This window comes from Urocampus carinirostris, chromosome 7 (assembly GCF_059441175.1).
Source record: "Urocampus carinirostris isolate Australia breed hairy pipefish chromosome 7, RoL_Ucar_1.0, whole genome shotgun sequence".
Lineage (NCBI taxonomy): Eukaryota > Metazoa > Chordata > Actinopteri > Syngnathiformes > Syngnathidae > Urocampus > Urocampus carinirostris.
Genome location: NC_142355.1, coordinates 15,861,179 through 15,877,171, shown reverse-complemented (window position 1 = coordinate 15,877,171; position 15,993 = coordinate 15,861,179). Strand labels below are relative to the sequence as shown.

General features: G+C 36.2%; 1 protein-coding gene across 9 annotated transcripts in view; it reads left to right on the top strand.

Annotated features, from left to right (window-relative positions):
- Nucleotides 1-15,993, top strand: part of shank3a (SH3 and multiple ankyrin repeat domains 3a) — a 292,611-nt gene that overhangs the window by 178,814 nt on the left and 97,804 nt on the right. The window lies entirely within an intron of this gene.

Below are 15,993 nucleotides of genomic sequence, written 5' to 3'. Positions count from 1 at the left end.
CACGGCGCACCTAAAATCCCCAAATTTGCCAGGAATTGGAAAGTGTGCCTTACAATCCGGAATTGCATATTAACAATAAATATCTACTACATACAGTAACCATTCATAAATAAATTGAAAATAGTGGTGAGATTTCATAATCAATCATTTCTATTAAATATGTTTTCTTTTGATGGAACCCTAGCTTAGTAATTTTAATTTTAGGTGCCTTAGCAATTACTTTTGCTATTTTAGAATATTAGTAATCTCCAAAACATTATCTATAAGATTAATCCTAATATCAGAATATTAAAACAAATAATAAAACACCTTTTATAGTTGACTTTAAAATAATATAATATGAATGAAATGCAAAATATAAGTTGAACATAAACTCCAATTAAACAATAACACATACAATTATGAAGAACACAATATCTTCAAGTAAACTGTTTTTGTATTTGCATGTAATTGTCGTCTTTTAAAATGTGCAGTATTTCCCCTACTCTTACACAATAAATCATGAAATACATCAAATATTATAAAAAACAATTATTAAAAACATATTATGTAATTTTGTCCTCCTTTTTTACAACTCATATTAACAACATATTAAGTGAAAAATGTGGACTGCTATCAGTCAAAACTCAACAGGCATGGGAGTTGTTTTATTTAAGTAGAAATGTATGTACATGTATATAGTGTATTCATTTTTCATGTGGATGCTGGCATGCGAAAAGCATATTCGAATCAACCTTACACGAATATTCATGTGGCTGTAAAGTCCCACTTTCCCTGGAAACAAAAGGGTCTGTCCCTTTTGCTGTAAAAGAAAATCCAAGAACTAAAATCTGAATTAAGAACACAAATAGAAATGTTCATTGTACCAGTATCATGTAATAATATTTCTGCCTCATTTTAAGCTCCACTCATGTTATAAATGTTTTTATTTTATTTCTGCTTTTCATCTGTCTGTATGTCTATGTGTGTGTGTGATTTTTTTTGTCTCCATCCATGCCTCACTCAAGACTTTGACAATAATGACGTAGAAGGTAAACTGTTTTTCTCCACCTTTCCACTGTTTTTACATGTTACCCCTTTGTGTGCACCACATTGTACACTTGCCTCCCTGTTTGATAGGCTGAGAGTTTTTTAAAGCGAGGTAGTCGGGATAGGCATCACACTTTTGTTAGCTAGCAAGAACTCTCACTTGAACTTGAGGGACCATCCGATCTCATTGTTTAATTATTTGACATGATCAGAGTGCGAAAAGTGATGCTGCCTCATTTCAATTGGTAGCATTATTTTGTCTCTCTTTCACTGACTCCAATTAAGTTGAGTTGACCTGACCAAAGCTGTTTCCGATGTACATTTTTCGCAGTTGAGGTTGTCATGATAACAGAGGTCAAAACAGGAAGTGCGGAAGATTTGATGTGATGATCATATAATTGCAGTTTTTCTACAAATCAGGTTACAGAGGATAGCAAATATTTTACTTGTATAAATTTCAAGCGTATGATGTGCATTCAACTGAGGACATTTGCTCTGAGCCTAAGCGAGTGGCAACATTAAAATTTGCAACAAACCCTCAATTGATGAACGAGTTTTGTTCCTATGATTGTTCTCACAGGTAAATATGTAAATTTATTGAATATTCTTAACATGTACGTAATAAATTACTTAATAAAAGACAGATATGCGTAGTACTATAGGTAAAATTTTGAACTCTGTAAATGTTTCACTTTAATCACCATACTCTGAACTTTTAAAAATATATTACCCAACAGAACACCGTAACAGAACACCGTAATATTTGACCACGTACAACTGAAAATAAGTGCTACGAACGACAAGGAAGAGTACAAACTAGAGAGACTAGTGACCAAACCCCACCATTTTTCTTGTAATTGTTTGCCCAATCTTTAATAAGGTTTTCTCTTTTTTGTGGTAACCTCAGGAACAAATGGCAGACAATCATGTCAGCTCCCTCTAGGTGAGCTTCAGGTTAACATAACATAGATGCCAATTTCTTATTAAAAGACCCCCAGCCCTCCAGCTATGGCACACTTTTTATGCCATTAATTTATTACCCCGTCCCCTGTGAGAATGATCGCCACACTGCAAAAATACTCGTCTGTTGGGTGCATTTTTTTTTTTTTTGAACATAACATGAGGCTCATCTACTGGAGGCTGACATGATTGCCCACCATCTTTCTGCTATGGATACCCCCAAAAAACCTTTTGAAATCCTGTACGGAAAAAAATAAGAAGAAAAATAGTCAATTTTTCTCATTTTGAGTCTCTGTAGTTTGTATTGTCCCTTGTCTTTTGGAGCACTTGTTTTCCGCTGCACTACAAAAAAAAGCGACATTTAGTGGTCAAATATTACACAATGTAGAGTACAGTAAAGAAGAATTTTATAAAACATGTTGGCCTGGAAATGGATAGGCGTCACCAGGCGGTACTTGCCCAAGACACACCACAGGAAATATTGCCCCTACGATCCTAGTGGTTAAGGGATCCATCAACCAACCAACCAACCAACCAATTTGCATTAAACACACATATGTCACACTGAAGTTGGAGTTGCTTTTTTTGCAGCATATAAGTCAAAATGATTGAAGAAACATCTCTCAGCGAAAAAGACTGTCCTTGTTTTTTGCTAAGGGGAGGCAAATTTTAGTTATCAAGACGTCTCTCATTTGCAGGGCAGTAGTGAATGTACGCAAGTTTTTCACGTGCTCGATGCAATACGTAGCACAGCACACAAAGGCAAAATACTGTTTTCATTTTTCTTCCACAATGAACTCACATGAGTCCAAAATATCATTTTGGAATTAACTTCCAATGCCCATCCCTTGTAGGAGAACAGTGCATGAAGATTCAAACAGGCCCTGTAAACTTGTCTAGTGGTGCTCTCCCACATGAGCATGCTATCTCCTTCCCTGACTCCCTCCTCACCTGTCCCAGTCCGCACTTACCCACACCCTACTTTGCATCCATCACCGTGGTTCATACATTACATTAGCTTAATGAAAAGGCTTCAAAGCAAGGTACTAGATCACCCAGGTTTTTTTTTCATATATGCCAGGTAGCGTAATATGAAAGTACTGCATTAGATATGTTACACTGTCCTTTGCTGGCGACTGATAGATCCTGATTGGGAAAGTCTACCGAAATCCCCTTAGTTGATTAAAGAATTAAAGTTTATATTTTGATATAGAACAATACTCATTCATGAAATATCAGCATGAACTTGTGGCAAAAAAAATAACAAATATTGTCTGAAAAAAAAGAAAGAAAGAATACCATAAAACAAGAAAGAATCATTCTTCACCACTGTTCTCGTCATCGTAGAATTTGAGTTGTCTATCGAGTCTTTATAATGTTTGCTTTATCAAACACACCTCGAGTGACATTAGTTATCGATTTTCTACACGTTTTTCAGCACCCCAATCCCCCACCCCCGATACAAAACCACACTTCCTGTTTCTGACATTTGTCCCACTGTACATCCTGCTGATCTCATTCTAAATGCATTTCGGCTATACAATGACATTTTTGGGCATTAAAATGTGATTTCAGGATATAATTGTGCAGGAGGGAAGGTGTTAAGTCAGAGACACTTTCTTGTGCAATAAAAAACGTGAAAGTCCTTAAATGTAAAATGTAAAATGTAATTCTTGCCCCATCGGCAGAGCATGTTCAATAAGTTTACACTATTTTTCTTATAAGGTATTCTGTCTTGTTTCCGAGAAAAGAATAATTCTTAAAATAAGTAACATCTTCTTTTCTTGTAAATTGTGAATTATTTTACGATCTTAAAGAAATATTTAATAAACTTGATTGTTAAAAAAATACTTAAAATGACCAGAACGATATAGCATCTGCTAGATAAGCTAATTTTGCTTGGTTTTTTTTTTTCTTCTTTTACTGGATAAAAATACAAGTTAAACTAGTTTAAAACAAGATGAAATATATTAGAATTAGCAATATTTTATAGAATAGAATGGAATGCAATGTATTGTCATTTTAGCATGTCAAATGCTCAACACTATTGAAAAGTGCCATTTTGATGGTGCAAAAAAAATCTAGTTTAAAATACTGTGCCGTGGTTTCAAAGTGTATAATCTTCAAAAATGAATTTAGAAGAGAAAAGTTACTTTTTCTTATATTGAGATATTTTATCTTATTTTCTACAAAAAAATAAGACAATTTAAGATAGGCAACATTGTCCATTAGATGCTAGATCAATTTTGTTATTTAGTTTTTTTTTTTAATTCTAATTTTGGTAGATAATATTTCTTAAAATTAGAAATACTGTAGACAGCTTTGCTATTTTTACAAACATGTTTTCTGATCCCAAAAAAATCCTATATTAAGAACAAAATAGTCATAAAGCGAGCATAATGTGCTGTCAATGGGATAAGAATTTATATTTCTGCAAGTGTGGTATCAAATGAAAGAGTAATCTTTCTTGTAGGCTGTGTTTCTGTGATTGATAGTGTATTGAGTATTACAGAATCATTTAGCAAGTAGAATTGAGTTCTCTATGTTTTATATTTTGTTTGACAATGTTGTTTGGCGAAACTGTTTTTCGAGTGCAAGTTACATTAAATCAAAATTTTGGTTTTGAGTCAAAACAAAACACAGTTAATCCGTTTCACAAACACTTGAAGAGCATATACAATTTAACACGTAAAACAATCAGTTTACTTGTGCGCATTACTGTGAACGCTGGGGTTCTGTCATTCAGAATATTTTGATACGTTGAAGTATTGTTGTAGAACAGAAATGTATGATACATGCCAACCCTGCCTTATTTGCTCGAAACCCTCATCGGTTATGGTTAATTTCCGCGACATATCCATTTTATTTTCTGTCCTGATGGCAAAAATGCAACAGTTGTATCCATTCATGTAGAGTGTAATCCAGGCTTCTGGTAAGCCACGTACAAACACAACTTGTAAATAGGACACAGCAATGGATCACACTATTAGAACAAACAAACAAGGTTGTTTATTGATTTTAGTGAGTGACATGACTGGAAGCATACTTTATGAAATGTCAAAGCTAATGGGAAAATGATGTGTTTTTGCATGATAGTGTTGCTTGTGTTTTCCCGTCCTCCCTCCAATTAGAATACTTCATCCTATGCGGCATGTACACGGGGTTATTTGTATGTAAGTAGAAGTCTAAACGATAAATTCAGATTGCTCCAATCAGTGCCCAAGAAATAAGGCAGTTTTCTGGTTTGAGTTGGAAATAATATCTTGAGCCTGGGCCTGAACCCGACTCAAACCCGGGATTAAAATGTCAATCATTAAGTCCCGCCGTTTTTTTTTTTTTTCTTCATCGTGAAGTATCTTCACAGCATGTACTCAAGTAATAGCTTAGATAAATAAAATGCTTACCAAACTATTACTAAATCCAAAGCATATTTCATTCTCTGTGTTGGGGTAGAAGACGCGCCGCTTCCTCCCTCCACTTCCCTCACGTCAGACTTCATTTCTGCTTCTTGCCAATAGCTTACTCGTTTTACAAACTTTACTTCTGCTTTTTTGGTCAAATATTTCACTATTTGCAGATTGTAATCTGCAGAATATTATTTTTTTTATGCGGTGCCATTTAGTCCAGGTTTCACTTTTGTTTGCTGTACGTCAACACAATGCCCATTTTGGCGCCAAACCGGTCATTTTGCCGCTGAACTGGCAGTGCACACTTGATTTAAGGGACTCAGCCCCAGGAATACCCCAAGATGCGTAGTTCAACCGAAACGCACATTTTGGCGCTAAAGTACGCATAACCAAAAGAGTTTCCTGCCTACTTTGGCGGCAAATGATAGCTTTGGGCTTATTTTGGGCTTGTTTGTCAAATCAAAGTTAGTCCGTCGGGTTTGGGCGGGTTCAGGTTTATATACCCGCGACTCTGGTTGAGTCAGGCTGAATTCTTTAGGCCCTATCTTACCTTTGGTTAGAGCGTACTGACTTTGTAATTTCATTGCACTGAGGACGCAAAGTTGATCCACGAAATAGTCAGGAAATACTGTCGTGGCCAAACGATATATTTCATTGGAAAAAAAAAATCATCCCACCGATTTTGCAGGCTCGTTTCCGTTTTGTAGATCTATTCAGGAAAAATATTGAAAGACGCTTTCTTCACAGGCGTGTGATTGCCAGTGTCTTGGCAGGCCTTCGCAGCAAAACCATCTGGCTGTGTTATACAACATGCAGCGTGCCACTTTGCGGCGTCTACGTCATCACTCGCGTGAACATTCAAATTGCTTTTGAAGTTGAGGTAGATTTTGCACTCTCATCTCTAAACATAGCCACTAAAGCACAGCTGCTACAAAAGCTTATGAGAAGAGCAATAGCATATCTTTCTTTGTGATGCCAAATGAAGCAATTTAAGCTGATGTATTGTGTTGAATGGACTTTTTAATTGTTTGTCTGCAAATGGTTGTGTCTTTGAGTCTCTGTCTCTCTGCCCACTATATTTTGAAGCGGGGAAACCAAGTACATCTTTTAAGAGCTGCCTCATTTCAAGTCTCAATGAAAAATTGGCCTCTAGTGGAGAACTGCTTTGACGATAAGTGACTGATTTTTGAGAGCAACATCCCAAATTTATGGGGCTTATTTTTTTATATCTTTTTAATATTAAAAGTATTATAAGTATTTTAAACAAACAACACTATAAATTACTGAACATCAAATGAACAATGTTTTAAAATAACAAAACAAACAGGCAGTGTTTCTTATAACCACATTGTGGTAATCAGCTGTTTTTCTGTCCAATAGAATAGCTAAAAAGTAAAATAAACAATGTTTCTAATTTAATTTCAAGAGCATTGTTTTAATTGACCCTCCAACATTTTTAATAAAAACTACGACATAGTAGTTAAAAAAGCAAACAAAAAAAAAAACCTTTTTTGCCACACTGCAAATCAAAAGATATATTTATTTTTATGTCCGATAGAAAAGTGAAATAATAAAATCAGGAGTGATTCTAAATGTTATTTTGAGAGCATTTATTGTCTTAACCCTAAAAACAAAATTATATATATATATATATATATATATATATATATATATATATATATATATATATATATATGTATAGGGATTTTTTTTAATATATATTTTTTTGATTATTTTATTATTTTTTTACTGAATGCAAATCAAAAGTTATGTTGGCTCTTGTTGTGTTAAACTTCAAAATTAAAATGAAACACAGGAACCTGGGGAGAAATAAATAAAAAGCTTTACAATTACCGGTATCATAAATACTCCTTTTACTATACTGCCAAAAAAAAAGAACAATTTTTGGCTCTGTTTTTCTGTCCAATATTAAATCTGTGCAATTTAAAAAAATGTTCCAATTATTAACAAAAGGCATGATGGCTGTTTTTGGGCCAATATATGGTATTAAAATATTAGTTAGTAGAGTCAATTTTGTTTTGACCACAAAGATTCCTATGAATATTTTTTTACTGAATGCAAAAACAAAGTTATGTTGGCTGTTTTATTCTGTCTGAAAATGAAAACAATATAAAAATAATTTTTAATGTAATTCCGAAAGCATTTGTTGTGTTGACCCACAAATAATAATTAAAAAAAAAACAGGTTACTGGAAAAAAAAAATATATTCTGCAAAACAAAAGATCTGTTGGCTGCATTTTTCCGTCCAATATAAAATATGCGTAATTTTGAGAGCATGTATTGTATTAATCTCAAAAATCTAAATAAAAACATAGGATGCTTGTAAAAACAAAAACATTATAGTTATCATCAATGTGTTTTAACTATACCACACACAAATGTCTTTTGGCAGATAATATTGCTCAAAGTATTATTTTTCTTATTTTAGGTTATATCATCTTGTCAACTATATATTTTCCTCAACATTTGATTGGATTTTTAACAGTGGGGATATGCGAGCATTGAGAAAATAAAATAAAAAAATATATTCGAAAAGAAACAATCCAATTTCACATGAACACAGTGATATTTTGCATTAATTTACTTCTTTCTTCTTTTTTTTTCATTGTTGGGGAAAACTTTATTTGCTATTTAGCTGTACCCGTCTTTAATCAATCCATCAACAACTTTGTTTATGAAAAAAAACATGCGAGTCATATCTTTATTTGTTTAATTTATCACAGTTTAGCATGTAAGATTTTTCCTGAAATATACGTTACTTTAAAGACCGCCACAAATGCATTGATTGCTGAGCAACTCTGAGTTGTGTTAAGGCTGACAGTTACTAGCTGAAGCCCGTTGCTAGCTAGCCGGTGCAAGTGGCACAAGGTGACTACTCATAGTGGGTCAAATCAACCAAGCTTATTATATGGGCTGCTACATTTTACTTTGCAATATATTTCAAGGATATATGCAAAAATTGTCTGTAACATCTATCTGAAACCTTGCTTTTCCTTTGAAAAAATAACTTGTGAATAGGCGCTTCTGACCTTTTAACTAATGTGATGTAATTTTATGATGCAATTTTGTTCAAATCAGTATGTCAGTATTTTGAAATTCTAAGCTGATCTGCTGTGTTATATTGGCTAGCATTATTGTGGAGCACAGCACGTTGACATCTGTTCACGTTTCCATTGCTACAGTAATTAATATGTTGCATTAAGTGACAAGGTGAGGAAGTGCTCAATCGAAGAATGAAATTGCAATACATACGTAGTCTGTCTTCACTGTAGTGTAGTTTTTCTTTTTTTCCCTTCTCGGCTGGTCCAGTCGTGGGCAAACTATGGCCAGTGGGCCTCATGCTGCCCGTGATAGTAAAGTATATACATATGATGAAAAATAATGTACAGTGAACCCTTGCTTATCGCTTGGGTTACATTCCATAAGTAGAGATTGGCAATATCAGTGAAGTAAAAAAATTCTACTTTTTTCAATGATTTTACAATCAGATACTCGATTACAATGAAATGAAAGAACATATCCCCTTTACAGGAACAAATATTCATTCAACAATTGAAAAAACTGTACAATGTATATCTTAAAACATTTCATCCATCTATTTATTTTTACCAATGCCTACACTCTTAGGGACTGTTTAGCCAATCAGGATGCAGAACACTATGCATGATGAAAATGGTGATCTGCGAGGGATTAGTGTTAAAATGTTGTTGTTGTTTCGATGCCGCGGTTGTCCTCAGTGACCATTCCTATGCCTCAGAGCCATAAAAAATGTTTTTTTCACCAGCATCAGTTTGCACTGTGCTCAAGGCCAACTTTCAAAAATTTAGTTACTTTTTTTATGGATAAGTAATTTTTTACCACATATTTATTTCATGTATCAAGAAAATTGAACCCTTTTTCTAAAAGAAAAAAATCTCAAATCCAGTGCTTGAAAAGGGAAAAAAACAAATATCGCTTGCTTATTTAAAAGGAAAACGTAGTTTATTTATTGAATTCCATGTGTCTCCAGGAAAGAATGACCAGTCTCGAGCCCTTAAGGCTTGAGAGAAGCTATTTTAGACGCCTCCTTTGATTCATAATGCATTTAGTCTCATCTGCATTCATAAATGAAAAGAGTCGTTAATAGTAATAGTGCTCATTTGCCAGGGAGGATGGAAAGAAGTCAAGCAGCTTTAAACGCAAAGAAAGTATTTGACCACAATGCAAAATGCAAGCGGTACCTAATGAAATGTCCCATGTCTGTATTTGAAATATTAACACAAAGGGCTGCTTGTACCCTGAAGCTAACTGTCGTACTGCTTCGCATTGCAAACATGACAGTGATTTACTGAGAGGTAATTTGTGTCTCAACATCATCCCGGCCCGTTCAAGCACTTACACATTCATCAGTCTGCTTTGTTAACACCTTTGTTAATCACTAGCGTTGCTTGAGGAGCATCCTTAAAATGAGATCACAATCTAATTGTTGATTTTCTGTTATGGACAAAATCAAGGTATCATCCGGAAGAAGTATACTTGTTTTGTTCTTTTGCCAACAATTGTAAAAGCTTGAAGTCTTGGTCTTGGACATTTGTATTGAGATAACCTTTACTCTTCCCTGTTTTTGTGGTGTGTTTTTATCGTGAAGGACGAACGATCGGATTTGGAGGGTAAATACAATAGCTACACTTAGGGCCCGGTCACACAGCCGTTTGCATCTGTATCGCGGGTAAAATTTTGCGGTTTTTTTTTGCCCGTGGTTGCCCGCGATGGAAAATGCGCAAAATTGGCCAACCCGCTGTTCATCGGTGGTATGCCCGCAAAACAGACACCGGCGACTGTTCCGCTTCCTCATCGCGTCATTTCCGCGTCATTTTCTCGTGTGGACCACGGGTATAAAAGCTCCCGAGCCGGTGTTGTGCCCAAATCCGACTCCTACGCATTCTGCTGCGATCGCTTTTGTTGGAAGCGTGCATTGACGTTGGTGACTTTTTCATCTGCGTTAACAAACGCATTTTGTAGAATACAATCGCACTTTATTGTTTAAATAAACGCGTTATACAGACTAGGATCTCCCAATTGTTATAATTAGCTCGCTTTATTGTTTTAATAAGCGTTTTATATAGAATACGATCACTTTTGTTGGAAGCGCAGCAGAATGCGCGTTCACGCGAGGGGGGGAGGATTTTATATACGGTGTGCATTACCGTTCGATTACGTTCACAACAAAAACAAAGACGGAATGGTTTAAGTCGTATTACATTCCCAACAAATGCAAGACAAAGTGGTTTTGGTTATATGTTCGCCATTACATTCCCTAAAAGTGATATAAAAGTGAGATAAAACGAGGTAAAAGTGGTTGTAGTAGCGAGGGGATGCAAATCTCGGCAGGGATGCATTTCTCGGCATAACACCGGGCTGTAGAAATCATAACCGCTCAAGACACAGTCCTGTGAAGATCAAGATTTCAAGCTATGGCACCGAAGAAGCCAATATGTTATTATTAATGTAATAGTTTTTCATTTTGATTTTATTATCTTGTTATGAATTGAAAATAAATGTCAAGAAATAAAATTGGATTAAGACGAGGTCACTACGGTGACGGAGATCCATGTCCACCCCTTGACTGACGTGTGCTCGGCAAATCGCGCTGTATATACGGGGAGAGGCGTTTGACCGTCACACGCGTAACACGCTAATTTCACGTAATAACACCGCAATACAGGCGCAGAACATGCTATTACCATGCTCCACCCACGATTACCCGCTGAAATTTCCCATCCTACTCATGTGTAACCACGCCCTGGCCGCGGCCAGAGCACGTCGTTCCGCGTCATTTCCGCGTCATTACCTCGTGTGCCGCCCACGGTTAACACGTACTCAAAGTTTTGAGCAGCTCAAAACTCTTTTGCGCGGCCTACCGCGTGTGAATTTCCGACCGCGAGTAAAGCACTGCTGTATCTCGTCTATATGGCGGTCTCAAAGCGTCCAACAGCGCCCAACAGTGTCTGATTCAGCCTCGATACACCCGTGAAAGGCTGTGTACCCGTGCTCTAAAGTAGTGAGCAGCGCAAAACTTTTTCGCGCTGCCAACCGCGCGTGAATTTCCGACCGCGTGTTAAGCACTGCTGTATCTCGTCTGTATGGCGATCTCAAAGCGTCCAACAGCGTCTGCTTCACAGGCAGAAATTTCTGGCCGTGATTCAGCCGCAAACGGCTGTGTGACCGGGCCCTTAAATACAACAACTGTAAAATCATAGCTAGCAGTTAATTAAATGCTCTGCGTTTATATAGCCTTATTCAAGTCAATGAAGACTTCCCAGAGCGCTTTACAATGTGCTTCACACTTTTCCCTTTTACACACTAACTAAACGATAATAGCGTCAGCCATGCAAGACAGCTACTTGCTATCGGGCGCATTAGGGATTCAGTGTCTTGCCCAGTGACACTTCGACACATAACACGGAGGAGCCGGGAATCAAACCTGCTATCCCCACTTAAGAACCCTGACACATTTGATGTTTTTTTGTTCATATTCTTAGGATTCTTTTTTCAATTATTTAGTTTTTATCATTTTGGATCTAAACATATTTGTTTAGCTTACTGAAAAGAAGTTTAAAAACATAATGTCTCACAAATTGACACTGCATAATATATGACCACTAGATGTTGCTGTTTTATGTCTTGCAACCGAAAACTAGTGCTACAAAGGACCAGAAAATTTTCTTTTTGTCCGGCCTTTCACAATGTTTTTGTTTTTAAAGGTACCTGTAGTAGCGGAAAAACATGTGGGCTTCCTCGGTATAATCCTTTTGTTATGTAAAATGAATTCAATTTTTCCAACCTACAAATATTCTTAAAAATGGCTCATTTGTATAATAGTTTGTGTATGTTTACCGATGATGTAAGGCATTTTTTTTTAAATAGAATTACATTGGTTTTACTAATAGGGACCACTATGTTATACACAATGTCCTATTAGCTTCATTTCAACATGGCTGACTTCCTCTTTAAATGCATTGAATATTCCTTTAAGTTTTTCAAAATTGAATTAAAGTATAGTGTTTTACCATTAACTTGATATTTTTTTAGTAGGCTCCTGTTTCTTTTTCCTTTTTCCCCTCTTAAACACTCCTAAAAGCTCTTACAATGTGGCTTAATGTCGCCAAAGTTCATAGAGAACAGATGCAACTTGCAACTAAAAAGATTTTGAAAAGAAGTATTAATAGAAGAAGTGGTCGTATTACCATAACTCCCAATCGTAGGTTGTACAATGTGTACTCTTTTTTTTCTATAAGAAAATGTTCAATGAAAAGTACTGCAAGTACTCTGTTTTGATTCAAGGTTTGTGCTAGATTTTTTTGTTTTACTTTTATGTAACATAAACACTGATTTCAAACCCAATTCCATGTTAAATTAGCATAAGTATGCATTTTAACATCAATCGCAGGGTGCATATACATATATATAATATATACATATATATATGTATATATATATATATATATATATATATATATATATATATATATATAAATATATATATATATATATAACAATATTTATAGTTGGGCAATTGCTAGACCTGCAATCTGAAATCAAACTTTGTTTCCTTTTCATGAAAATCCTCAGTGAAAGATGACTAAACGTTTTTTTATTTCTATTAGTTAATATTTTCCTCAGTAATTTTAAATATATTTTAAAATATTTACAAGGTTTTCACAAGGTTGGAATCATAATATGGTCCGAATTTCTTTTGGTAATCGAATTTGTACGAATTGTGGACAATAAGTTTTAAATTGAATCATTGAAAGTACATTATTATTATTAAATATATTCAAATGTATTTGGATACTCCTGCCATAAAAAAATACATTTTTTGTCTTGAGGTGAAAGAGGATGCTGGCAGAGGCAAAAATGTATTGTTGAAATGAACCCAGGATGGCCAAGTGCTTTAAAAAAAAAAAGTCAATTGTGAGGCAGCACCAGTTAATTAATTGTGTGCCTCAGGATACAATATGCCCTTAATAGCCCTGAATAGTGAATAAATAAATAAATAAAAAGCTCATTTGAGCTGGAAAAGGAAGCTAATTTGACTTAATGTCATCTCTCCTTTGTGTGGATGATTCACGCACAAATGCCATTGTTGCGTCATTTCAAAGTGTTTCCGGCAAAATTGTTGATTTTTTTTCCCCTTCACATTTTCTCTTCGTTGTTAAGACTGACTGAGTAGGAAAAGCTCCAGCTTTGAGAGATCAATGTGTGTAGTTAGCCTTTGTACACACAAAAAGCATTAAGAAATGTGGGATGGTCCGTAAATGGCTCACAGTCTCGGGTAATGAGCTCTGCTTGCCTTTGCACATTGGCTGACCACCGCTGGAGAACAAAACTAGCATGCGCGATTTGACTGTGAGGTTTTGGTTCTTTTAAATGTTTGTGTGTTCGTGCAGTGGTCGGCAATCTTTTCTGTATCACGGACACACAGCTCATTGACAATATATTCATGACCTAGCCCAGGGGCTGCATAAAACATATTGTACTTTTTCTAAAATAATACCGATAATAACAACAATTACAGTACGACATATATTAGAACAACCAAACTGGCCAAGCATTACAAGCCTGATAAAAAATTGGATTCGGCAGCTTGGAGTGGTTGGTGGTCTGGAGCTTCAGTGGCTAATTTGGCCAACAGTGGGTGTAAGTGACCCAACAAAAGCCGGTGTTTATCAATTCTGCTGGTATTCATTTGGGGCATCATGACAAGAAACCTAGCTAAAGACACTCCCAGAGGCCTAAAGTACAACTGTGTATATTTTCACAAAAAATCGTCCTGCCGTTTCAGAGCATATGAGTCACATACAAACACACATACGCATGTGCACATACACACACATACACACAAACACACACATTTATAGATATTTAGATACAGTATATACATAGATAGTTAGATCGGTAGATAGATGGAGAAATAGATTGGCGAACAGACTGATGAACGGACGGACGAACAGACAGACAGATTTAGAATAGACAGACTGACAGACAGGCAGGCAGACAAAGTTAGAAGAGACAGGCAAACAGAACTTCAGAATACACAGGCAGGCAGGCAGGCAGACAGACAGACAGACAGACATACAGACAGGTTTAGAACAGAAAGACGGGTTTAAAATAAAAAGACAGGTTTAGAATATTCAGACAGATTTTGAATGGACAAACAGACAGACAGACATATTTAGAATGGATAGACGGGTTTAAAATAGATGGATAGATGGATGGATGGATGGGTGGGTGGATGGATGGATGGATGGATGGATGGATGGATGGATGGATGGATGGATGGATGGATAGATAGATGTGTTTGGGTGGATGGATTGATTGATAGATGGATAGATTTTTAGAACCGCTTACCTTAACAAGGTTCACTGGGGTGCTGGGCCACGCGGATATCATGAAACGCACCTGTGCTTCCCAGTACCTATCCACCCAAGTCCTGGTACCGGCCCGCGACCAGGTGGTTTTCCACCACTGTTTTACTGCACTTCCCATTTATGTTCATCCGATAGCCTTCTGTCTCGTATATCCTCACGCTAACCGCGTTTCCCGATTCCCGCCTTGCGCCTTCCCATTCTCTCATTACTGATCTAATCTCTGGGTCGAAACGGTCTTTTCGTCTGTAAGGCGACTCACTGTCGCCATGGCAACCGGCACCATTGCACACAATCGCCATGACCCGGTAAATTCGGCAGTTTGTTTGTCATTTGTCAGCTGGGGCAGCACTCATGTAGCACTAGTTAGCATCACTAATGCAATGAGCAGCTGTGTCATGTTTTTGTGTGTGGGTTTTTCCAACTCACAAAAGGGTGAAGCTTTTATGGCCATGGCATCGAAAGTCTCAGATTTTTTTTTTTGTTTAAGATATGTTTTTAAACATTTTAAATGCCATTGATGGCTATACACATCAATGATGCATTCCTGATGTGCTGACAGTGACTGATGTTTGAGACTCAAAGGGACATTGTTTATTATTTGACCAATAGCTGTTGCTGTATGGTGTCTTGCAACCTAAAACGAGTGCTAAAAGTCACCAAGAAGAATACATACTACGATGACTCAAAGTTGACCATACCACACCATTTTCCTCTTTTTTTACCCAGCCTTTAGCAAGGTTTTTGGTTTGCGGGTACCGATAGCAGCAAGATTTCTGACAATGATGTCTGCTCCCTCCAGTGGGGCCTCATATTATGTAAAACGAATACATGTTTCTCAACCTACGAGTAATTTAAAAAAATGAATGTCATATATTCATGTTCATTTTTAAAATCAATATACATTTTTAATGAATTGCATTTTTTACCACTGGGAGGTGCTACATTTTCCACACTGTTCCTTTAAGTCACGTGACTTAAGAGGAATCTGAAAAATGATAACTCAGACTCTACCTTTGACTTGTACGTCGAGATTCTAAATGTCTGGTCTGTTTTTTAAATAAGATGTTCCATGTGCAATTTCTTCTAAACTTGAAAGAATGGCTAATTTTGGGTCCTGAAAACCGATGAAAGGTTTGCAGTGCTGGCGATGGGCATAACGACCTCAT